Source organism: Colias eurytheme, chromosome 17, assembly GCF_061535395.1.
Source record: "Colias eurytheme isolate Ceu_HAF_F1 chromosome 17, ilColEury1 Martin Lab GWU primary, whole genome shotgun sequence".
In the NCBI taxonomy this organism is placed as follows: domain Eukaryota; kingdom Metazoa; phylum Arthropoda; class Insecta; order Lepidoptera; family Pieridae; genus Colias; species Colias eurytheme.
Genome location: NC_142996.1, coordinates 5,066,120 through 5,092,283, shown reverse-complemented (window position 1 = coordinate 5,092,283; position 26,164 = coordinate 5,066,120). Strand labels below are relative to the sequence as shown.

At 31.2% G+C, this 26,164-nt stretch overlaps 1 protein-coding gene across 3 annotated transcripts in view; it reads left to right on the top strand.

Annotated features, from left to right (window-relative positions):
* Positions 1-977: 977 nt before the first annotated feature.
* The window catches only part of LOC149901206 (monocarboxylate transporter 4-like), a 49,364-nt gene continuing 24,177 nt past the window's right edge, over positions 978-26,164 (top strand). The window contains exon 1 of one of the 3 annotated variants that reach the window (XM_090111879.1): positions 978-1,106. The gene's annotated coding sequence lies outside the window, so the exon portion shown is untranslated. Of the gene's footprint in view, positions 1,121-26,164 lie in introns of all 3 variants that reach the window. The other 2 variants (XM_090111880.1, XM_090111878.1) reach the window with 2 other exon arrangements.

The window sequence follows — 26,164 nt, the reverse complement described above, 5'->3', positions numbered from 1 at the left end:
CATTGCGTCACGCATTAAAATATGTAGTATTATGAAATATACTCAAACCATAAAAATATATTTTTATAATCATCATTAAAATACTCATCACAATATTAATATTGCAATGCATTATCTCATAGTTTGCAACAAAAAATGAGCATCATTTAGTAGTTTGTTAAACAAAGTTTGTGCGGTGTGGCCATTATGCTATTTGCAAAGAACTGTTACAGGCGCTATTATATCAAAAGTTTAAAGAAACTTCTGAAAAGCGGGCTAAAAGTCAAAAATAATATTATGGAGATGAATATGCAAGCGCTCGTTTTTCCGGGAACTAGAGTTTAGTTAGGTTAAGGGTTGTCCTAGTATTAACTTTAGGTTTTTTCTTATTAATAAAAGAAGAGTTTTTTGGTCCACATACTATAATTGTAAATATTTGAGAAAAAAGATCAAGGCGTAATTTTTATAAAATGTCAATTTAGATTTTTTATGATTAAGTATAAAGTTTCCAACATAGCCCATTAGTCACTAATATTTAAACTATTAAAATGTACCTATAGGCTAGAAATTCAATCACGATCGCGGCTCTATATATTTTGCAGTTAAATTTACATTTGGAGCTAAAGCTCTACGTGGCTCTACGTTGAAAACGCGAAAAAATTAAGTAGGTAGGTAGCAATGTTTAAATGTATGTCAACTAAAAATTAAAACATTATTTGTTTATCGGTTTTAAATTGTATCTCTGATTTATCTTACCTATTTTGTTCTATAAGTGATTTTCCTAAAAATATCCTTTATCAAGCTAACACATATTGTCCACTCAAAGTATCTTATATATTTCGGAAATACAAAACAATATTTATAGACAAGAGTAACTGGTGTCAAATATGTCAATTTGTTCCAATAAACATCGGTAGCCCTAGTTAGGTTCCACAAGGCCGAAAGCTGCGGGGTGCCGCTAGCCCGGGGCGGATGAGGACAGCTCAGTCTCGCGCCAACCGTCAGGGAACATGCTGTATACCCCACGCATGTACAATTTGCGCGCGAATTTTTGAATCTCAACGGATTCGTGCGATTTGTGTTCTGTGCGACTTTTTGTGATTGTTTGTATGGTACATTTTTTCGAGGTTAGCATAGTTTCGTGAGTATTTTTTTATGGTAACCAGAATATTTTTATTTATTTCTATTTTTTTATACGTATAGTTTTATAAAATTTAAATATCATTTTTAATGATTATATTATGCGTAATATTTTTTTATCTATATGTCAAAGGTATATAGTATTATTACAATTTATGAAGTGATAGTAAATAATAGATAAGATTAAATATTATAAAAATACCTTAACCTAGATACTACGTATATTTTATTTTAATTCTTTCACGACAATAATTCCTGCAAAGCAGAAATAAAACATTTAATGACTAAAGCCGCAAGAAATAATAAGGCACTTTGTTAACTCTTGAAGCAAGCGTAACGTCGCAAGCACGCAGGCTTCCTTTGAATTAAACTGAAAAACGGCCCTTTACTTGAAGGAAAATGGCATTTTTTTTCATCCGCTTGTGTGAGGTGACCTTAATTAAAAATTTATACTAATATAATGCGTTGTATGGTTTAACTGTTAAATCAGGTGGAACGTTGATTATGTGACCTTTTAATGCTGGCTTTATAAAAAGCTTTGATAATAGGTTTTCTGTGTGGGAAAAATAATCTTAAAGCTGCTTCTTACTCGTTGCTCATTGCTTCTGCAATTCTAAACGGAATTATTAAATAAAATTCAATTAGTACGTTAAATTATTCAGAAAACAAAGTAATAATTACTATGTCCATTTTTTAATACATATTGTATGCATATAAGGGAGCATACATAACTTAGTAATAAGTAAGTTTCCAAGTGTTTCTGCAAAAAAGTTTAAACATTCTCCAAAAAGGTTCAGCATTTTAAGTTTAAAATGTACGTTATTCCTTTTTTCATGAAGTTTTTCAGTTAAAACTGCTCTCATGGCGGTTGCACTAAAGAGTTAAAGTAGATAAGACGGAAAGACAAAGTTTCAACTTATCATGCATGGATTGAAATATGTTTCGACGTGTATATTTTATTAAGTCTAGATTTTTAGTACTTATATAAGTATATTGGAACTTTTTTATTATGCCATAACTACGCCCTGATAGAATTCCACGTTGTTTCTTCGTAAGAACCTTCTTTGTGCTTTAACAAAAATATGAAATGAAATAGAAGTGGTCGAGCCATTCTCGATAAAGAGGATCGTCACATTTGGTGATTCATTTTACTTTTAGATGTATGTCATTGTTATTATATATAGTTTGTCATTATAGTTATAAAAATTGGGAGCTTTTTTCTTAACCTATCTATGTCTTAATCAAAACTATTCGATTACATTTATATGGAATATAACATTAAAAAGCCACACCTTTCCGGTCTTATCTTGGCCAGTGGCAGACAAAACGGTTTAATAAAAAGCTTATTTTAAATCCACTCATATTAAATCGGAATAATGTATATGAATCATGCTTATATATTTCGCGTTAATGTCTACTAATTTGAATACAAAATACATTCGTTTAGCGCAATAATTCTGTTGACGCTAATCTGTTACAAATACGATCGTAGTTGTATAAACGCCCTAATGAGAATTTGTATCGTTTGAAATCTATTAATTAGACTAATGGTTTTAATTTGTGTATTTTATTTATATACAATTTCAACTGAATGTAGAGACATTTGATTGTACATACTGTAAATATTCGTATGTCTATAGGTTTATTTAAATAGAATTAGGTATTGTTTATTTACACTCAACACAAGCTGAAATAAAAACATCGTTGCTTCTTAAAAATTTCATCAAAACTTTAAAGCTTATCTACAAAATGAAAACATAGAAAAGACAGTTTTATATTTAATTTAAAGATATTCTTGTCATGTACGAGATAAACTTAATATAACTTTGTCTCTTCTTGTTGAAACTTCATCGTTAAATATATATTTATTTATGCAGAAAAACAACATTTTACTACTTCTATGTAACGGGTAGAGTGATAAAATGAAGAAGATTTAAATTAATCGCAATATTTTCCTTGTTTTTGAGGTGAATGACTTATGTACTTTTTATTGAATTTAAAAATAATATAATATTTAGGTAGTACATCATAATATTATGTATTGGATTAAAAAATAATTAATAGCAGTGAATGGGATTGTTATTTTTCAGTATCTTAATAGTCAAATATTAATAAATCAATGAAAAACGTATTAAAATAATATTATAGTGATTATAGTATATGTACATATTTTACGATCTATATAATATGTATACATCGAAATGCGCCGTGATAAGTTTAGGTATACATTAAGTACTTATACTCAAGAAGATTAATTCTGAACGCATTTGCCTCTGAGGAATACAGGATTCATGACAAGAATATTGAAAATGCTTAGGTACATTTTTTATCACTTACATTGATAATAATTTGCTTCCCTCAAAGTATTTATTATATTTTTATGTAAGTTTTGCATCTATTTCCTCTGAATTTTAATGAAGATGATATAAAGTATCTAGATATCAGGAAATTGTGCAATAGGGTCAACATCAATAGTAAAAAAATATCACATAACCTCACAAATATTTTAGGACGTATCTACATTAAATGTATGTACTGAAAGCAGAGGAATTTATTGAATCTAATCGAAAATACAAGAAAAAAATGTTTGGAACGAATATCCTCCAAGATAAGGGACGCAGAATAGTCGCTATCTACAATAATTAATAGAAATATTTTCGATGATTGATTTCCGAACGGATGTAGTGAGGGAAGTCATTGTTTACCTATATATTATTTTTCTTATTTTTGATAGGTACTAAGAGACTGTATTTATTAAGAAAAATGCATTCAAATAACCAAGATATGAGCAAAGTAATGAACCATAATCTAATACCAAATACATATCAGTCATAACTACGGATGATGGATCGCTCAGACAAAATTCAATAAGGAATTTCAGAGAGCCAGTCCCAATTAAAAACCTACAAACATTGTACGTTATATGAAAATGGCATTCAGATTTCCGATTTGAATTTCGGTCATGTACGTGTTTTGCATATGTGAGTGTGGTGTGTTGCTATCGCGATACTGAGTGGCAATATCTCACCCTAGAAATAAAATTTCGAGAACTTTCTTCCCATTGAGTGTGCCAGTATCGGCCATTATGAGTGTATATACTCTATACGAGCATATTTGAACAACGCTTGGGTATCAAATGAGAAAATAGTCAACTATATGATCGATCGATGCTATAACTACTTATTTTGTTCCGTTTTGAGTGCATTTTTTGAAGTGAAACTTCTTTAGGCGCGTTGTGAGCAAAAATTCAAGGTCGCGTCATGGCGATACCGTCACGTCATGGAGAAAGCCGACGATTTTATTTTATTTTATTTATTTGGTCGGTCAACATTTGTTTACAGTGATTCTTACAATATAAATATTACATGCATCAAGAAATGTTCTTGCCGAAAGTAACAAATAATTAAAGGTTAACACAGCACGATTTTAGTATCTTTGAATCTTGCCAAATAAATTCCACTTCTGACACGTGTGCTCGGCACTCCCGCCCTTTTTTTGACATATAAATCTTCTTGTACCTATTAAAGTGTAATCAATAATGTTTAGGATTTCGCAAAACAGCGAAACTTTACGAAATTTGTTACTTAGAACTTGGTAAGATTATATTTTAATGAAGTCTTTGGATATACGTACGATAAGTATATCTATAATAAATGTGTAACCTTAATGATATCTACGAATTTTATTTAATAGGAGAAGTAATATTTTAGCGTATATTCTTATATAAATATATGTGCAGTGTGGTCTTCCACACTGCACATATATTTATAAAAAAGGCTATTTTTATCATCAGAAAGAAACAATAAACACGTTATTTTAGTTTACACTACGGGCATGCGAATTCGCACTTTTGTATTCCGCCAACGAATATTACGAATAAGATTTTGCTTTGGCCGCTCGCGATGCAAATACTTGAGACTTCATAACTAAGAACTTCAATACTTTTGTCTTACACTTTTATAATGAGGTGAGTTTAATTTACATAAACACTCTAATTCTCTTTATAATTTCAAAAATATCAGAAATTTTCAGTAACCAACGCTTATCTAATGAGATTTGAGAAGCGTTTTGAACATTTTATTGTACCTACTTTAATAACCATAAAATGAACTTACTTCTCAAAGCTCTTAAAACTATTAATTTGACGTTAATTAGTGAAAAAATAAGTTTTTAAGAGCTGTGAAAAATTTTCGCTTATTATAGTGAAACTTCTGTGCCAACTAGATTTAAGTCGTTATAAAAAAATTTATGGTTTAGGATTTGTATGAATATTTTAGAGTGGAATTTCTAAAGATTTAAATAATGCATGAAACAAATTACTCTTAGATTTTTAATACAAGAGAAAATCATGTGGGACAACCGAATACACAAGAGAATAGGTTGGAGGCAGGTTTTGACGCGTAAATGTGAAATTATGCGGGTAAGATAATTAATTAATTCACTCGGGGTAGGAAAAAAGTGCCGGCGTGTGTCCCATTCATTACCCAGTTTACCAAGCTTAAAGTTTATAATGAATTTATGTGAATAGAAAAAATGTCATATGCAAAAACGCGGGAAACTTGGTGCGGGTTAATAAAATGCATAGACAACAATGCTGCAATAATTTGTAGAGCTTGTGTTATGTTTGTAAAGAATAATGTTTATTAATTATCGCTATTTATAATAATGAAACTGAATGTATTTTTTTTAATTTTAGTCATTTTTGCTTTTATTCTTACTACAGATAAAATAATACCGTCTTACCATAGGATTTGACTTGTATTATATTATTAAATCGAAAGAATTTTAGATACAAATGTAGGTACACGACATAAATTTGAAGCACAGGTACTATAATTATCGTGTTATTGCTTGATCTTTTTATAAATTGCATTTACCTAAGGGATTCATCCATCTATATGCATAGAAGTACGAAATGGTAGTAATATTTCGAATAATATAATAAATGTGTTAATACATACATGTGTTAACGGCTGGCATCACTGGATCGCCCGCCCTACAAGTTCATAACCAAGTGCTGAATGTTCTAGAACAGATTGCATTTATACATACAAAAAAAAATACATACTTTATACGGTAAACCAGTACCATATAGATTTCATCAGCAGAAAAGCCTTGAGGTGGTATGTCGTGATCAGAGGCGGCTCGCCCTAAGGAGCGCTGGTGCAGTGAACTCCCATAAATAATTATAATAAAATCATACTCCTTAATTTAATTATTAACATTAATTATTACTATTTAAAATCAATCGTAATCTTTAAAACTACTGTTAATACCAATGAATATATCCATCATTCCATCATCCCATACACCTGTATAATACCTACTGTATTATGTAACGCGCAGCGGAGCGCTCACGATTGCGCTCCAATGAAAAAAGATTTAGTACATTTCCTAATACGAAATCCAATAGGAGTGAAAGAGAGGGTTTTGCCAGAGCCCTGCGCGTGAAACAAAAGATTTTCTATGGAAAAGTAGCAAAATTCGGAGCGCCGCACCCGCAAACGTTGCCGGTTCGTTTTTACCGCCCGGCAGGACAGCGATTGCGCGCGATGTTGCCAGTTTCCACTTCTATTATATAAACAAACACTCGAGTCAACTTCAATGCACGCGCGCGATTCATGCAATTTTCTAATTAAAATTATAAAATACGTGTTGAAATAGCCTGTAGTTATCAGTATTACTTGTGAGTGTTAAAATGAACAATAATTATAATGTGGCGTTCATTAAAAAGTGTGTTAAAACGTTACAAATTCGGCTTGAATCATGAATGTAAAGCTAATAAGGGACCGCCACGGCCTGAACTTGATCTTACGCAAAAATGTACGACAAAAACGAAAACATATACGCGTGTGTTTAAATCTGAACAATATGTGAAAACACCGTGGTTGTGTGGTTGTGATGAAAGCAACAAACTATTTTGTTTTCCGTGTCTTTTATTTAAAGCGGGCGCCGGCCGGCGGAGGTGAGAGTGCTCAGTGCTTGGACTGAAGCGGGCGTTGACAACTTAGCTCATCTTTCAATCAAGATGAAAAAACATTTACAATCTCGGTACCATTTGTTGAATGAACTGCAATTGGCGTCTATCGGACGACAAGACATTCGTAAAGCACTAGATTCCGCGTACCGAAAGTCAATACGCGAGTTCAATGACCGTGTCGATGAAAACAGACATATTTTACGAAGGTTAATAGATTGTGTCGTATTTTGTGGTGCATTTCAAATTGCTTTATGGGGGCATGATGAGTCTTCGGAATCCCTGAATCCCGGAATCTATATATATATTTTTTTTTAATAAATTGTACTGATTTACACCATGTATTTTCAGTGTTTTATTTCAAGTGAACACCCATAAAATTTTGTCACGAGCCGCCTCTGGTCGTGATGGCACAAAGGAAACCGATACTTTGACATCTGAATCACAGATCAGCGCCATTTAGAATAAGTAAACGGGATATTTAACCGTACTGTACGTTCGTATAAAGCGACTGCGGATTTGGAAAAGTCAGGCAACGCTTGGAAAATTGGTCAAATTTGATTACAAAAAATGCTTAAAAACAGTTCAATACAATTAAATTTTGTATTTACACTATATATCAAGTTAACACCATATCAAATGATTCAGTTTATCCATTTAGTAATGCATTACTAAATGGATAAACTGAATAATAATATATAGATTGCAATCTATACTGGCAAATCTCAAGACCGCAGCTTTATCTCAAATATTCAGAATATACAATTTCTTTTGGATTTCCCACCTGAATTGTGATGTGGGTATGCGTTAAAAATTCATTTTTAACTCTTACTTCACTCCTATATCCGCGTACGTGTCTCAATTTAACAAAATTACGTTCTAAGAAATGTTTTGCGCGTAGGAATACAAAATACTAATATTTGAATCATCAGTTTAAATCAAGAAGAGAGTTTATTTAGATTATTTTTGCAATTTTCTCTTAAAAAAATTATTTTCATCTAGTTAATATAAATCACGTCCAATTGTTTGCACGATTTATTAACTTTGGTCATTTATTTTTCAGGGATTGAATTCGTAGCTCTTAATTTGAGAGATGTTTGATTACATTGATAAAAGTTAATGGATTGACACATCGCGAATTGAGCATTAATGATAAATGTCTGTCGGTAAATCAACAATTCGCAATGTATTTTCGAAACGGGATGATAAAACTTATTGGCAAATGTTCCAATTAATTTGCTGATTTGAGGCTATTTTGTGATACAACAGCGCTTGATAGAGGCTTATTGGTTAGATCATAACTCAACACATGGCTTTAAAGGTCCTGATTTGTTCAAATAACTTTGTATGCTCACTTTATATATACTTTTGTTCGTGTCTGCATGTGTTTATGTATGAATGTTGTACTTATGCTCGTGAATGATATTTTTTGCGAAAAAGATAATATGACCTAAGTCATAGAAGCAAAAATTGTTACGTAGAAAAATATTCGATTCAATGAACACTCGCAAAATCACGTGAGATGGGAATAAAATATACTTTCATTTGAAACTCATTAGATGATCATTGTACTTCATACATTTCGAGTTGAAAAAAGTACTACGCACTTTATTCCGGGTTTTCATCGCGTGCGGCGTGGTACGGTGAAAGATAACGATGGCTTCAAGTGCCTATAAAAATGCTAATGATATGAAGGTGGTGTTTGAAAAGAAAAGAAAATTGCGAATCGGCGGCTTGTTATTATATATTATATTATACGGTTACAAATTCACTTCGCATTATAGCGTGCTGATTTAATTTACTTTTCAATAACTTGAAATATTATTTTTATTGAATCTCGCATCAGGCTAGATGCAGTCCTTTTTTATACTGAAACTCTCTAGTTAGGTAAGTTTTAATTAACCACTTCTGAGTCGTAGTTAGTAATGTTATAATTTCTAATTTTTGTTTTCAAGTTAAGTATGTAAAATATGAAAATGTTTGTTTAAACTAAAAGGAAAATTACAAAATAGATACAGATAATGTTAATATGTCCGATATAAATGTTGACCAGTATTAATGAAAATAAACGTCCCACTATTTAAACTTTAAGGTTGTTTCTAGCAACCGCCACAAAAACAGATAAGCACAGAGTTTAGTGTAAACAATAAAAATTGATTGATGCCTGTCGTTTATCAAAAAGGTTAAAACGCGAAAAATATTCTCACACAGAGTGGTCGAATCCCATGCTGATGTCACGCAATAACACAAATGGGTTAAGGCGTTTAAAAAATTCATTCTGAGTGAATTCGATTTGCGTAGCCGACTGGAAATGTGTGATAAGACAAAATTGTCACGCGTTTGTACCTTGCTTGGTGACTGTAGGCAAATGCGATTGCTACGTGGCCAAGCAGGCTTTATTCAATCAATGATCGATGCTTACTTTACTTGTGAATTGTGATACGTCTGATTTTTGTATTTGATTTGAATAAGAAATTAAGGTTCGGAAGGACAATTTATTGTGAAATATTAAAACACCAAGAAACAATTACACTATAATACATATATGTAAATACATATCCTATGGTACCTACATATATCCTTTTGTAAAGTAAATTATTTCAGGCAATGATTTTTATTTAAGCAATATTTAATTTTAAGCGACATATTTTGAACGAAGTTCATTTGAATCGTTTAAGTATTCGTTTCATTCCAAGAATCGTACAGTATTTTATTAATATAAATTTATTTCACTTTTTACTTTCACTGTACGAAAAATATTCGTATTTTTTCTGTTGACACAAACTAAACAAAAACCCAGACCTAAACGAATAATATATGAAACGATCAGCATTTGATACACTTATCTCATAAAGTAGTAAAAAAATTATCTGCAGTAATCCGGCACATACACGTCCATCTTCCTTTTATTATCCCATTTTATTCTCATTCGTTTGGGTTCATCCAGCCTCACGCAAAACCACGCGAAGATTATTGAAGTGAAACTTCTTTATCGGGGGTGGACAAAAATTTTGTGTAACATTTTTGCGTTACGTTACGCCGCGCGCGTGACATTTTTGCGTTACGCCGTACTCGTGACTATATACATGTTATATTAAAGTGATCAGCAAAATCAAAGGGTTTGTTTTAATTCTAATTCCAGTGAATTTATAAAAATTAAATAAGTAATTACATCTATTTTTCTAATACTTAGGTGTAATAATGGTATTTATTTTTCTAAGTTATTTATGATTAACCTCACTTTTTGATTGTATTTTTCAATACACTAACACGTGGGTGGAATTATGGTATCTATTTAATTTAATAATTTATATAATATAATATATATAATTATATTATTTATAACTATATTATATATATATTTATAAATTATTTATATAATTATAATATAATATATAATTTATAATTTAATTGTGGTATTTATTTTTCTAAAATTGTATTTAAAGTTAACCTCAGTTTTTGATTGAATTTTTTAAAACATTAATAAATCTATGACTCACGTTAACACGTGTTTGCTTGATTGGTGTTCATATATGATTTTGTGAATTCAATATTTATAAGAATAAACCTCAAACTCTTTATGTCCAATCAAAATATGCATGTGCTTTGTTTCTAAGAATTACAAAAGACCCTAAACTTTGATTACTTTTACGATAATAGCCATTGACTATTATACTGTGCCAGATGTGGATACAGTTACCTATTCAAATTGTTTACAATACAGCTGAGCCGGTCGTTCTACAGATATAATTCTCCAAAAATATTAACCAAATGTGGTCGCTTAATGCGGTATGTCGTAGTAAACAATGCCGTAAAAACCAATGTTTTCGATAAGGCGGTCATATAACATTCAGCAAGGACCTTTCATTTTGGTCAATTTAACCGGTATGTTGTTATAAACGATGTCGCCATAAACGGTTTTGACTGTATTTAAATAGGTAGCGAGGAGCGAAGCGACGAGCGTGTTAGACTAACGTATTTCTGTAATATTGTATACAAGCTGTGCCGCGCGGTTTCACCCGCGTGGCTATGCTCCTGTTGGTCTTAGATACGAAGTAACTATTCTCTAATCTGTGGTCTTAGCGTGATAATATATAGCCTATATTACTCGTGGATAATGTAGCTTTCGAATGGTGAAAGAATTTTTAAAATCGGTCCAGTAGTTTATGAGCCTATTCATTACAATCAATCAAACAAACAAACAAACAAAGTTTTCCTCTTTATAATATTAGTGTAGATAGTAAATTATTTTTTGAAAAATAAGGTCATAAAGAAGTTTCACTTCTTACGTGTGTACTCTAGTACACGCACACATTTTTTATTATATGTACTGAATAAATCATTTCATTGTTATGACAGTTGTTCTTATAGAAAAATAATTCTGACGTCGTATCACGGCGGTGTTTTCAGCAATGTACGCCGTTAATAAGTTCAGTTCGTAGTTTGATGTTGATTTATATTCTTTAAATGCGTAAATAAACAACATGTTGTCGGGTTTACTATATATCTTTTAGTTATTTCACGTAGGTCAATGCGCTAACAATAAGCAAAAGTTACTGCTACAAAAAGAAAAACTTTCAGAATAATATAAATATAAGTAAGAAGGATGAATAAAAGCGTATTATCTTTATAAAAAATACAACGTTGGAATCTTTATTTTTCATTTACGCAGACATTACATTAGGTTTCTTTACTTAGTAAAAACTCTCATTATTTTATAAGTGCCCAATTATAAAAGTAAATTTGTTTAATCTAAAAATTAAACAGCTTTAAACTAAATCCATTGAAAACAGAGCATTAATTTAGAGCTCCAATAAGTTTTATCACGAACTTAAATAACTATCGAGCAATTGTACCCAAGAAACAGTTTGCGTAAGCCTTCGAAAGAATGAAGTTCTCTGGAAACACAATATAGAGTTTTCTGTCAACTTTCACTCGCTTTTCGGTCGAACTTGATATAACTTTATCCAAACGAGCGAAGTACTAAAGAGGCTTTACTTCAGGTATGAAGAGAATATTATGTGTCGCGTTTAATATAAGTTGGAACAATCTGAAGTATTCTTAATGTAACCACGTTGATGTACGTTACGGTATAATAGAAAGTTCTTGTACGAAATTATGAGAAGATATTTATATTCGTTTAGGAAATAATAAAAAATGAAAAATGTAAAATTAGAAATGACTGTAAAAACAACAACAGTAAAAATACTGTCAACCTAAATCTTTAACCCTCATCAACGATGCTACTTATGTCTCGTGTTTAACATGGGCTAAACAAATATGTTCAGCTTAATCTATGACAATGAACCAGTTGATGCTATAAATTAAGATAAAAAATGGAGGCAGGCATAATAATAAGTATGTTTGGCTAAGAAATTTTTCAAAAAGTTAATAGAAAAATTAAATTACAAAAATTTTCCCCAAACTTTACTACGGCTCGTATTAAATTGGTCCTATCAAGAAAATCCGACGTGACTCATCTACGTCAATATTTTTTGTTGAAAAATCATGTTTCCTTTATTTTGTTGGCATAGTCCGGTTAATCATAGCTACGAAGTGGGTCGTTGTTTATTTCTCGAGGCGGCATTTTTGTATAAGTGACGAAAATGTCCCTTATTCAGTGTTTTTGCCGCGAATTTTGCTTTATGAAAAATAACTTACATATTTGAGTATATGGGTAGTACTTTTTTCTCTAATAAAACGTACCGTATTCTAATAAACCAGCTTTATTAGAAAATATGTGTATGAAAATTTATTAGAATTTATCTTTTCATGTTTCGTAAAAAATTATGAACAACGCTCGATCAATTATTTCTTCAACATTTCATTTCAATAATAAAATATTCATGAGCAAAGACAAATGCGCATTTCTAAGAAAGATATTTTAAAAATGTGCGTCAATATTAACGACAAAACCAGAAAAATAAAGTAGAGCAATAGTTCTGGCATCGCTTATAAATGTGCCAATAATTTTAATTTTATTACAGTTTGTAGTTTGTTTGTTAATGTCAATGTAAAAATAGAATTATAATATCTGGGATATAGCCAAAATATGGATATGATGGCTACGATAAACTAATTTAAGAATTATTCTGAAGATGGATTTATTAATATGGCTCGAGAAAAATAGATCTTTATTTTTAAACCCAATTTATGCAAGGTTAAACCTACCTATAAATAATTCCCATGCTGTTAAGATTAGAAACAGTTCTAAAACAAATAGTGTCCTTAAATTAATAATTAGAGTAGTTAAATATCATAAATATACTGTTCACTTAAGCGGGAAATGGAGGGCAGCGGAAAAGGAAAGTACACTTTCCATTTTTGTGTCGACCCTCTCTGGCCCTTTCTATTCTTACTTGTAAAATTGGGCCTGCGTAAGTTATTTCACCGGATGAAGCGTAGCTGTATTATACTGTGAGCTTTATAACAATGCCTCATAACTGAGAATAAAACTATAAGCTTAGTTATTTTATTACAATAATTCATGATACTTAATATATAAGCGAGAAAGAAACTAAAATGCTAGAGTTATGTATTTTGATATGTTTCATACTTCCAATTATTAGAACTAGCATAAAACACACTAACAGTAGCCGTGTATAAAGTTTATCTAAAGGCTTTACTATGCATGGATATTTTATTGAAATCAATTCAGGTGTAGGCAAAGCGGTCGCGTTAAAATGCAAATAGGAAATCGTTTCTGAATCATATTGAATGGAATATTTACATATAGATATCAAAAACGGTTCACTTATTTCTTATTATTCAATGCTAAATAAATACCTCACTAATAACAATGAAACTATAATTTGAGTCCTACTTTGAAAATACATTGAGAACTGATGTAAATGTTACTGTTATTTCGCTAAGTAATTTTCAATAAGTTTTAAGAAGTGTGCTAGTAGGTGTCATTTATTATATCATGTCTGTTATTATTTCTCAAGTTACCTCGCCACTTTAAGAGATTGGCAATTCCAATAAGCGATCATCACAGATACAATTCTATTAACGAGAGCTCTTAACGTCATGTCATAAAGATTCAAGGTTGGATGCTTGCATAGCAGCATCTGAAGAACGTCTTGAAAATGAGGTCGCTTCGGCACTTATCTTTCAAATCGCCCTCCAGTAATTAAAGAGCCAAGGTATGTTTAAATGAACACATTTCACGGAGGTAGTATTTTTCACAAAGGCACGTAGGTAAATGGCTGTTTGTCGTAAATCTAGATGCTCTTTTTATTTTCTGAAATAGCAGCAGGTAAACTAAAATTAATAAATTCAAAACATTTATGGAGAACATTTTAGCTTTTTTCGTTTTCGGAAGTTAAAGAAGTGGCTGGCATTCACGTTTACCTAAACGGTGTTGCTATGATTTATCTCCAAAGAAAACTCTTTAAAAAATAACAGCAGAATTTTCTATTAATTGCTGTATTTTAAGGACGAAATCAACATCCGTGTACTATTCTATATATTATTGTCTTGTCGATTGAATCGACTTGCTATACATATATGAAATTAGTAGGTTAGTATAATAATTTTAGATTTCAATTTTATCACCGTTGTTTTCCCAATTACGAAAACAATTTTCAGTAAATGAAGATATTTAGGAATTTAACGTTATCTCAGCAATATCGTTATAGGCTCTTTTGCAAATAAATGCTAACTCAGCTTAACGATTTCCCTGTGTACGAACTTGACCGAGATTTCAGCCCTATGGCGTTCAAGCTCGATCAGTTAAGTACTAGCTTTGAAAGCTATCGATGCGATGGAGTTGAAAGAAATTAGGGATTTCACTAAAAAATATTAAAAATTGTCTCTAACTTTGCGTAGACTTATTATGCAATAATAAAAAAAAGCAAGAAAGTCCTTTAGTTCTTTTAATGTGTAATGTTCACGTAATACGCTTGAATTTTAAAATATTATTTATACCTTAAATTTTCTCATTTTAATAAACTCATTCGATTACTTATCCATGCTGTGCTTGTGATTAATTTTCCAGCATTTATAAAGCCAATATCAAAAGCTTGTTACATAATAATGCCGTACTTTCGTTAATATTATAATGAAAATTAACAAACAATTTAATTACTGACCTACAAACATGGGTCAGTGAAAATAACGTATAAAATATCTCAATAAGTAAGTACTTGTTTTATTCATCTTCCTATTAATTAGCATACATTTTTATCTTCTTACTTATTCAATTTCTTTTGCTACCACCTGATGAAAAGTATAAAGAAAGAAGAGTGTGGATTTAATATTTTATACAATAAAATATATCATGAAAAGCTTTACTTTGTCTATAAGTTACATTAAACTAATACGTCCCTCAAAAAGAACATCATTGGATAACAGCTCTACATCACAAATGCACAAAAACATCGAGCTATCAAATCCACGCATTTTAAAATCATTCCCACACCACAAAGGTAAGTGAAAAAGGCGCAAAAGGGAAATAGTAATGGCTTTCCGTGGCTTGTCGTAGGGTTAAGTATACGGCACAAGAATGTAGAGCGAAAATGACAGCCGCCTACTGCACAATAAAGACTTTAGAATATTACGACATACTTTGCTGATTATACGACCAACTGTCAACGCTTAATGCTCTAACGAGCGCCGCACACGACCCTGTTGCGTTTAATTTTAAATATTAAATTAGTTTATATCGCAGGATGGCTTGTTAGAAATTACATAGCGTGCAAAGTATTTACATGGTAAACACTGATTCATGTGAGGCATCATCCTGTTTTATATAACTTTGTTTACAAAGTGGAAATTTAATTTAGCGTTTTATCTTCGTGTAATTACGCTTTTGTTTTAACTAACGTTCATCTTAACCGCGCTTTGCATATTTTATTATTTACTTTCGTGAAGTTAATGGGAAATTCATATGATGTAAAGTATGATATTATGTAGATTGAAAATACATTTTCTTATAAAGTTATTATTTTACGTACACCTATCACAAATTTCTGAATTCAATTATTCAGGTTCATCATTAACAATTCTTCATATATTTCAGCGTTTAAAAGTTGTTTTAATGGTATACTCTAATGTAGCTATTTAAATCGTGCCAATTACCTTTAGTCATAAAATGTGATCGCAGTGGGCGAAAATTCGCCATTACAATTCCCAATATAGATTTTCTGCAAAAGAGCGTAGTCTACTTTGCAATGAACATTCGGTTCGGTTCATTTGAACTTTATTAAGTGGAAATACAACTCAATGGCGCGTCGTACCGACATCGGCTGGCGCTTCAAAATCTGTTGAACCGATCTCTACAAACACGAAACGTTCTGAATCTAACGCCTAAGGAATCAATGTACATTCAATTTTGTATCACTAGGCAGCAGACATTTAGTAGATATATGGTATATACACCCTCACCAGCAGTGGCTATAATTGCCTATCAAATTGCTTAATGGTCATATCTTTACATGGAGCTTTGCTCGATTTTCTCATATTATAAATGAATATAAAGCCAATATATTTTGTACCCCAAACCTTCAACTTTATTACTTTACCAAGTCATCCCAATAATATGATTTCCAATCACGCGCGTTATAAGTGCCTATCATTCTCAGGGAGTATGAATTATTTCCTCCGATATGTCTTTGTAAATAGTATAACTCCGTCGTTGGCTACAAATCTTTTCTTTTAGCGGGAAATGGGATTATCGTCCTAGATAGCGCGGACGGGGGCGAGGACTGGCGACAAAATAAGATGTATTGCGAACTGAATAAATAGAAATAGGTGTCCCAGTGGAGGGATGACTGCTTCATAGTCATCGAGGAAAGTTGTGATAAAATTGCGATGATATCGCGGTCCGATTGGAAGCGTGCCCGCGGCAATCGAAATAAATGTATTCTGATTTCAGACTTGGAGTTGTGTATTCCATTTTAAACAGATTTGCAACAAACGTCAACACAAAGATATAACGCCCCCGTTTGTTAGGCGTACTGTTTGAAAACAATTCTGACCCAGATTCTTCTATTAGTTCAATGGTGATTGTGTTGGTTGAAATATTTAATGTATTTCATACTGTTTTAATGTGTGATTATCTGTTGAGATAACAAGGTTGCCCTAATAAAGAATTGAGTTCAAAACAACCATCGGTTCAATAATTTTCTTATTTATAACGGTTAGAATGTTATGTAAGTATAATAAGTGACGTACAAACTCAAAAAGGCATATCGAAGGATTTTTTTTAACAACGCCTTTATTTATAAGGTTATATTATGTTCCGAGTTAATACATTTGAAACTTTGAAAACACAAATTAATTACGTCATCCGTTCTGACTTTAATGGGCTCATATACCTGTCCCAAATTATTGTTCAGAGGTGTTTTCCCCTTGTCATGCAAAACGGAGAATTCAGGTTATTATATGTAAATAGAACACAATATACTGGATGTGTTATTTCATGGATGACACCTAAGTGGGGTTTTGAATCTTCAAGCGTGACAGCGGCCTACGCCTAACCCAGAATATTGTTTACGTTTCTGCATATTTTATATTTCCATTTCTTTGATACGGAATGACTACGTTATTCGCAATAATAGATTTCTATCGGATAGTGTCGCTAGATATTTACAGATTATTTGCTTTTAAAACTAATCTACTTATACATATAATAAATCTGTAGAAGGGTCAATTCTGTACATTGAAAATATTGAAAAAATAAATAGCAGGGGGTGTTACTGGATCGATACCAAGCCCAAATATGTGATTAAAAAAATTTTTGTCTGTCTGTCTGTCTGTCTGTATGTGAAGGCATCACGTAAAAACTAACGATTCGATTTCGATGAAACTTGGTATAATTATACCTTATTATCCTGGGCATAAAATAGGATACTTTTTATCCCGGAAAAATACGTAGAAATAAATAAATCTTAATTTTTCCGCGCGGACGGAGTCGCGGGCGGAAGCTAGTGTTACTATAAAAATAACACTGTTTTATTGATTCGTACAACAAAAGCTTGAATAAGAGGATAACCATGAATCACAGAATATGAAATCAGCAAATAGTAATTAATGTAGGGTAGATTAATAGTAACTTAGTGGAGAAACTATATGAATTACGGAAGTCATTTATCAAACTCTTCACTCTAATTTTAGACTAATGCAATGACTTGCCAGAGTTCGTAATTAAAATCATATTAAGAGCTCCGTCACGCTGGAACCCGCTTTAAAAAAAACCTTACTTTTTTTCAGCCTATTTTACCTACAAACGATGCTAATAAATGTAGTATAGGTCAATTTTTTGTAGTCTTATTAGTTACTTAGAAAACATCATTGATATCGTTCGAAGTAAAAAATATAAATAATAGCGTGTTGATTAGTTTTGGAATGGGTTCCAAATTGATTGTAGTTTATTGTAGTGGCAAGAAAATTCTTTATTTGCGTTGTTTTATCTCAAATTATTGCAAGAAGGTCACAATAACAAGATTTAAAAAAATAAATAACACTTGTTCAAAAACTACAAACGATGCCAATAAATGTAGTATAGGTCAATTTTTTGTAGTCTTATTAGTTACTTAGAAAACATCATTGATATCGTTCGAAGTAAAAAATATAAATAATAGCGTGTTGATTAGTTTTGGAATGGGTTCCAAATTGATTGTAGTTTATTGTAGTGGCAAGAAAATTATTTATTTGCGTTGTTTTATCTCAAATTATTGCAAGAAGGTCACAATAACAAGATTTAAAAAAATAAATAACACTTGTTCAAAAACTACAAACGATGCCAATAAATGTAGTATAGGTCAATTTTTTGTAGTCTTATTAGTTACTTAGAAAACATCATTGATATCGTTCGAAGTAAAAAATATAAATAATAGCGTGTTGATTAGTTTTGGAATGGGTTCCAAATTGATTGTAGTTTATTGTAGTGGCAAGAAAATTTTTTATTTGCGTTGTTTCATCTCAAATTATTGCAAGAAGGTCACAATAACGAGATTTTAAAAAATAAATAACACTTGTTCAAAAACTACAAACAATGTAGTTGATTGTAGCTAAACTCATATGTTTGTAGTGGCTGCTGAACCCCTGTAAGCAATAAAAAACAAAAAATTTAGTGTTCAATAAGTTAATATATTCAAAACAATTATGAGCCTTGGATTTCGTGTCGTTTGTAGTTTTAGAAAAAAAAATATTCATGCTCATACATACATCTTCGCACACGTGCGTGTTTGTGTATGCGTGTGGGAGTTTCGTAATTTAGTGTACATTAAATTGCACATGATATATGTTAAAAAAAAAAAGAGTTGGATATCTTTAATGTTCAGTAGTTTGCTGTTCAATGTTACAAAGTCACTTAATAATCCGAAACTGCTGAGACGACAAAAGTAATTAAAATGAAATAATGGATAAATTCCATCCGAAACGAAAAAAAACTCAAAATAGTGCAATATAAAAAATTGGAATTAATATTGTCATTTATCGTTTATTGTAGTACTGGTAAAATAATTTATCCTCTAAAATAACTTCAAGAAAAATCAGATAAAACTAGCCAAATTGTAGTGGTATAATAAAATGACACTGGCATAAAAACTACAAACGATATGAACAATTGTCACAGTACCTTTATATTTGTATGTCTTGCTTATTACTGATTATAAGTGCGAATGAATAAATCTACTTAGTGTTTGATAGAGTGATACATTTTAAGACGTTAGAAAATAGAAAAGGAAATCGTTCGTAGTTTCACAGTTTGTCTTCCGACAGCATACCTTTATATGTATATGGACATTACCGATTAAATATAAGCGTGCGTACACAAGTTTACAGTTACTATAGTGCCTACAGTAAATGTAGCATCGATTATACCTCAAAATATAAATTCAAAATCGTTGGACTTTCAAGTATGTGCTGTTTTTCGTATTAAAAAATAATGACAGCCAACTATACACGGACTTTCGTAAGTATTGAAAACTTGAGCTGCAAATGAGTTGAATTTTTAATTATAATTTCTGAAAGTGTAAAACTTTTTGATAATTGAAAATTGTTAATCAATAATCAGAGAGTAATTGTTAGTATTTTTAACAACAGCTACGATACAGTTGAAGAATCGTATACCACAAACGATTTTATAAACTGTAGAGCTTTTTGAAGACTAAAAATTGGTTCATCGAAAGCCTTATACTGCGTTTATAGTGATTCAAGAGCAAAAAAATATTTCTTTTTATTTATTTTTATCTACAAACGATGCTGATGAATGTAGTATAGGTCAATTTGTTGTAGTCTTATTAGTTACTTACGGCCGAAATTAATATTCAATCCAATCTAATATCTGCAGATTTTCGATCGAAAATGTGATCCGGATTTTAAGTTAAGTGTGCCAATAAACAATCCGTGGATAAACTACAATCAATTTGGAACCCATTCCAAAACTAATCAACACGCTATTATTTATATTTTTTACTTCGAACGATATCAATGATGTTTTCTAAGTAACTAATAAGACTACAAAAAATTGACCTATACTACATTTATTGGCATCGTTTGTAGTTTTTGAACAAGTGTTATTTATTTTTTAAAATCTTGTTATTGTGACCTTCTTGCAATAATTTGAGATAAAACAACGCAAATAAAGAATTTTCTTGCCACTACAATAAACTACAATCAATTTGGAACCCATTCCAAAACTAATCAACACGCTATTTGTATTTATATTTTTTACTTCGAACGATATCAATGATGTTTTCTAAGTAACTAATAAGACTACAAAAAATTGACCTATACTACATTTATTGGCATCGTTTGTAGTTTTTGAACAAGTGTTATTTATTTTTTTAAATCTTGTTATTGTGACCTTCTTGCAATAATTTGAGATAAAACAACGCAAATAAATAATTTTCTTGCCACTACAATAAACTACAATCAATTTGGAACCCATTCCAAAACTAATCAACACGCTATTATTTATATTTTTTACTTCGAACGATATCAATGATGTTTTCTAAGTAACTAATAAGACTACAAAAAATTGACCTATACTACATTTATTGGCATCGTTTGTAGTTTTTGAACAAGTGTTATTTATTTTTTTAAATCTTGTTATTGTGACCTTCTTGCAATAATTTGAGATAAAACAACGCAAATAAAGAATTTTCTTGCCACTACAATAAACTACAATCAATTTGGAACCCATTCCAAAACTAATCAACACGCTATTATTTATATTTTTTACTTCGAACGATATCAATGATGTTTTCTAAGTAACTAATAAGACTACAAAAAATTGACCTATACTACATTTATTAGCATCGTTTGTAGGTAAAATAGGCTGAAAAAAAGCAAGGTTTTTTTAAAGAGCGTTTGTAGTTTTTGAACAAGTGTTATTTATTTTTTAAAATCTCGTTATTGTGACCTTCTTGCAATAATTTGAGATAAAACAACGCAAATAAAGAATTTTCTTGCCACTACAATAAACTACAATCAATTTGGAACCCATTCCAAAACTAATCAACACGCTATTATTTATATTTTTTACTTCGAACGATATCAATGATGTTTTCTAAGTAACTAATAAGACTACAAAAAATTGACCTATACTACATTTATTGGCATCGTTTGTAGTTTTTGAACAAGTGTTATTTATTTTTTTAAATCTTGTTATTGTGACCTTCTTGCAATAATTTGAGATAAAACAACGCAAATAAATAATTTTCTTGCCACTACAATAAACTACAATCAATTTGGAACCCATTCCAAAACTAATCAACACGCTATTATTTATATTTTTTACTTCGAACGATATCAATGATGTTTTCTAAGTAACTAATAAGACTACAAAAAATTGACCTATACTACATTTATTGGCATCGTTTGTAGTTTTTGAACAAGTGTTATTTATTTTTTTAAATCTTGTTATTGTGACCTTCTTGCAATAATTTGAGATAAAACAACGCAAATAAAGAATTTTCTTGCCACTACAATAAACTACAATCAATTTGGAACCCATTCCAAAACTAATCAACACGCTATTATTTATATTTTTTACTTCGAACGATATCAATGATGTTTTCTAAGTAACTAATAAGACTACAAAAAATTGACCTATACTACATTTATTAGCATCGTTTGTAGGTAAAATAGGCTGAAAAAAAGTAAGGTTTTTTTTAAAGCGGGTTCCAGCGTGACGGAGCTCATATTAAGCTCTTCTTTCAATAATAATACCTACAATGCAAAATAATGTTCATATCTATTTTTAAGCTATTGCATATCGCGGGCCTTGAGCGCGGGGACCGAATCCAGAAATTGCGTAACGAAAAACCTCACGCTCCCCACTCCGACGGGCGCGGAGGTGTGGCTTGAAGGCATAGCATGCAATAGCTTTACCGCGGCAGTCCCCGAGTGCCACACGTCTTTTTTTTATGTATTAAAGTTTTTATTTAACTCGTATGTACGGGTACCTAAAGAGCTCTTTGAGTCAGACGCGTATAACACAATATTGAAACGGCGATTATAAATTTATTATTCTGCACGTAGTTTTACCGAAAATATAATGATAATTATTAATTACGAATTTCAGTTTGATTAAATGTAATTCTGAGTATTTAATGTGACAAAGACAAAGAGGACACGTTTTATATGAAACCAATACGCGATGCGTACCAATACGTAGTCTAATTAATTTTCACTGTAGTACTTTATGATACAAATATATTTCGTTTATTTTTAAGTATAAAATATCAGTATTAGTTAAATAAACATTAAGTACAGTTAGCGCTCTTACATTAGTGTAATATTTTGCAGGTAGAGCACAAAAGCTTTTATGCTAAAACTGCGTCGCGGTAACCTTCATAATATAATATATTTGCAGGCAAGTTGAAAATGCTGAAATCTCAGCGTAGAACGAGCGTTGATGCGGAAGCGATAGATTTTACGCTGGCATATGCAGAAGCCGTGATCGGAAAATATATTGAAACTTAAATATTTGTCATACAATGTAGAGGTGACATTCGAATGATTATTACAATCCCTGTACGTTATTAAATATGTGCCTCGTATTCTAATACACGAGCTATGCACATCAAAGAGAAACTTTAAATAGATATGCTATAAATTTGTTGCAAAGATTGCACGTGATGTCTGCAAGACATGTCTTGCAATGTTTCAATAAACTAATCTTAACTGACAGGTAGGTAGTCTTGCCTTTGTCAACTTTGAGACCGTCAATTCCAGACATTTTATGATTATGAGACAGGAATTAAAATAAACAAATAGGATGAGACAACATACTAGCTTACAGTCTAATATTTATTTATTTATGTTTCGTTTTTTTTAGTTACGTATTTACGTAAGGGTCGTGCAGGTTTAATTGAAGTTATTCACAAGCGCTAATAAAGCAGCTTTTTAATGAATACCGAATACTAAAAAACTTCGTCTCGATTATGATTAACCTACTGAATTTATTATGTAGAAACTGAAGACAAACGAATTACATGCGTTAATTAATGATAACTCTTGAACAATGAGACAGTAATGAAAATTTCTTGTTACCGAATTGCTAAACGATAATGAAATCAAACAAGCAATGTTTATGATCAAAACATTCGTGAAAGTGGTATTGTATTGTTCAGGTGGGGCGGGACAGCCACGCCTGCTATTTATGTGTACTAACTTTTATATGCCCCTATTTAATTCGACGTGGGTTTTATGTTACGAAATGTAGACGGCCTTTTACTAGACACGACCTTCTTTCTTATTAAGCATAGACACGTATGAAGTCTGTGATAATAGTGATGAAATGTACACTAGATTTAGATTAGTTTTCTTAGTTAAAGGTTACCTACGAGTCGAAGCTGTATTGTATTTAGTATTGGAACATTTTTGGCCTATAAATATACTTGCTTTCCACCCGCAGCTTCGCCCGCAGTCGCAGTCAAAGAAAAACCCGCATAGTTCCCGTTCCCGTGGGATTTCCGGGATAAAACCTATCTTATTTCCCGGGGTAAAAAGTAGCCTATGTCCTTTCTCAGGTATCAAAATATCTCTTTACCAAATTTCATGCAAACTGGTTCAGATGTACCTATTTGTTATAGACTAATAACAATAACATTGGTCATGATATTGAGCAAATCTTGATAGATGACGAGATATCCCTTATGACACTTCGTGTCATAAAAAGGTGAACCAATTCGATCATTGAGCTGAGTTCGTGAAGGGCCTAGTAACTAGTTGCCAAGTTAAGAGGGAAGAGAAATAATATCGACATATTTTTTATTTTATTTATTTATTTTCGAAATGATCAACATTATTAGACAACATCTAGAAAAGCATACAAAATGTGCAATAAGAAATGGGGTTCAGGAGACCTAAACCATGTGACATTTAGATGAGACAACAATATTATGTGCATTTTAAACTTTTTCCTATATTTCATACTAGAGGTCCGCCCCGGCTTCGCCCGTGGTACATATTTCGCAATAAAAGGTAGCCTATGTCCTTTCTCGGGTATCAAAATATCTCCATACCAAATTTCATGCAAATTGGTTCAGTAGTTTAGGCGAGATTGAGTAACAGATAGACAGAGTTACTTTCGCATTTATAATATTAGTATGGATTATGCTATGTCACATTAATTAAAGTTCTTGTTAATAACTACAACAATCGATTTCTTCGATATGACTTCTTACAATGTATAAATCCATCATTTCACATCACATAACATTTAATGTCCAGAGCCATATGTTTTATGCGACTATCCATACGGAATCCCAAGTAGCGATGAACGTAATTAATTTTAATAATACAACGTTATGGGCCATCAAAACGTCCCTATACAAAACCCGACGCCCCATCCTTAACCTATATCTGCTTTAATAACCATAAATCTAATATAACGATAGACATCAAGCACTTGAGAAACTTTCATCTTATTTATCATTCAATACGATCTATTCAATATTGGTTATTGTAATATGTATGTATAAACAAGTACAAATAAGTATTTTAAGCTACTACATTATATCTTCCTGGTAGTCAGGATACTTCTAATTTGATAATGCGAAGTCCTGAATAAAGCTTCTATTTAAATAAATAAATAAATAAATAAATAAATAAAGCTTCTTATAGCACCTTAAAATAAATAGGATTCTAAGAACGTTTCTACGTACCTCACACAGGTGCTTTTCAACAAGTTTAACATTTGCTTATCCCCTTATAATATAAAAATGTTAATTAAAAGTATTACTCTATTCCTCTATAAATAAATTCTTCAGCTTCTCATCTGCTCTTCGCAAGGAAAATATTAATTTTCTGTAATAAATACCTGAATAGTATTCTAAAGCACGTGCAATATTGGCGATAGATTTTCTTTTGAAGTAAATTATGAAATTTTACTGTAAAAATATTTATTGACTTGTCGAAATACACTTCGAAGCATTAATATTAAATTTAAATTCTTCATCAAATTAAATTAAGCAATATATTAATGGATCTGCGAAATGAAGACTACCAGGCTCATAGGTATTAATGTAACTAATAACCTCACGAGACCTCTGCACCTCCCCGTATTTTCTGCCGCTGCAAAAAAACGTATTTATGGATTTTAATATTACCGGGAAAGTAATTTAATTACTTCCCTTTATAGCAGTTTTGCTTTTTTAACACTCATTACGAGTCAGCTATTAAAATTCAGGAACGACGCCTGATGGTCGCTATTTACCTTCCGTTATAGAAATAATAATTTAATTTCCGGACCCGCGCTAATTTTCTTTAGCTTTTTCCTAATTTTCTTAAAAGGTTTAAAGTTTAGCACTCTTTTATATTTTATCTTAGCACGTCATAATATATAAGAATGTTTCTAGATGTTGTAGGTTTATTTGTTACTAAAAGTTGATGTTACTATTTTACGGCATATATTATTTAGTAATTTTGGCGCCTATTCGCGTTTGACTATTGTATTATATTATATAGTCTCCGAACAGGGTCTTATTGCCAAATGGACGCCTATGTAATGAATGAAAGATCATTTTATTTATTTCAATAACTAATGTATGTATTACAGTAATTTATGATTGAAAGAATATAACATCGTAGAAACAACACATATTTATTTTC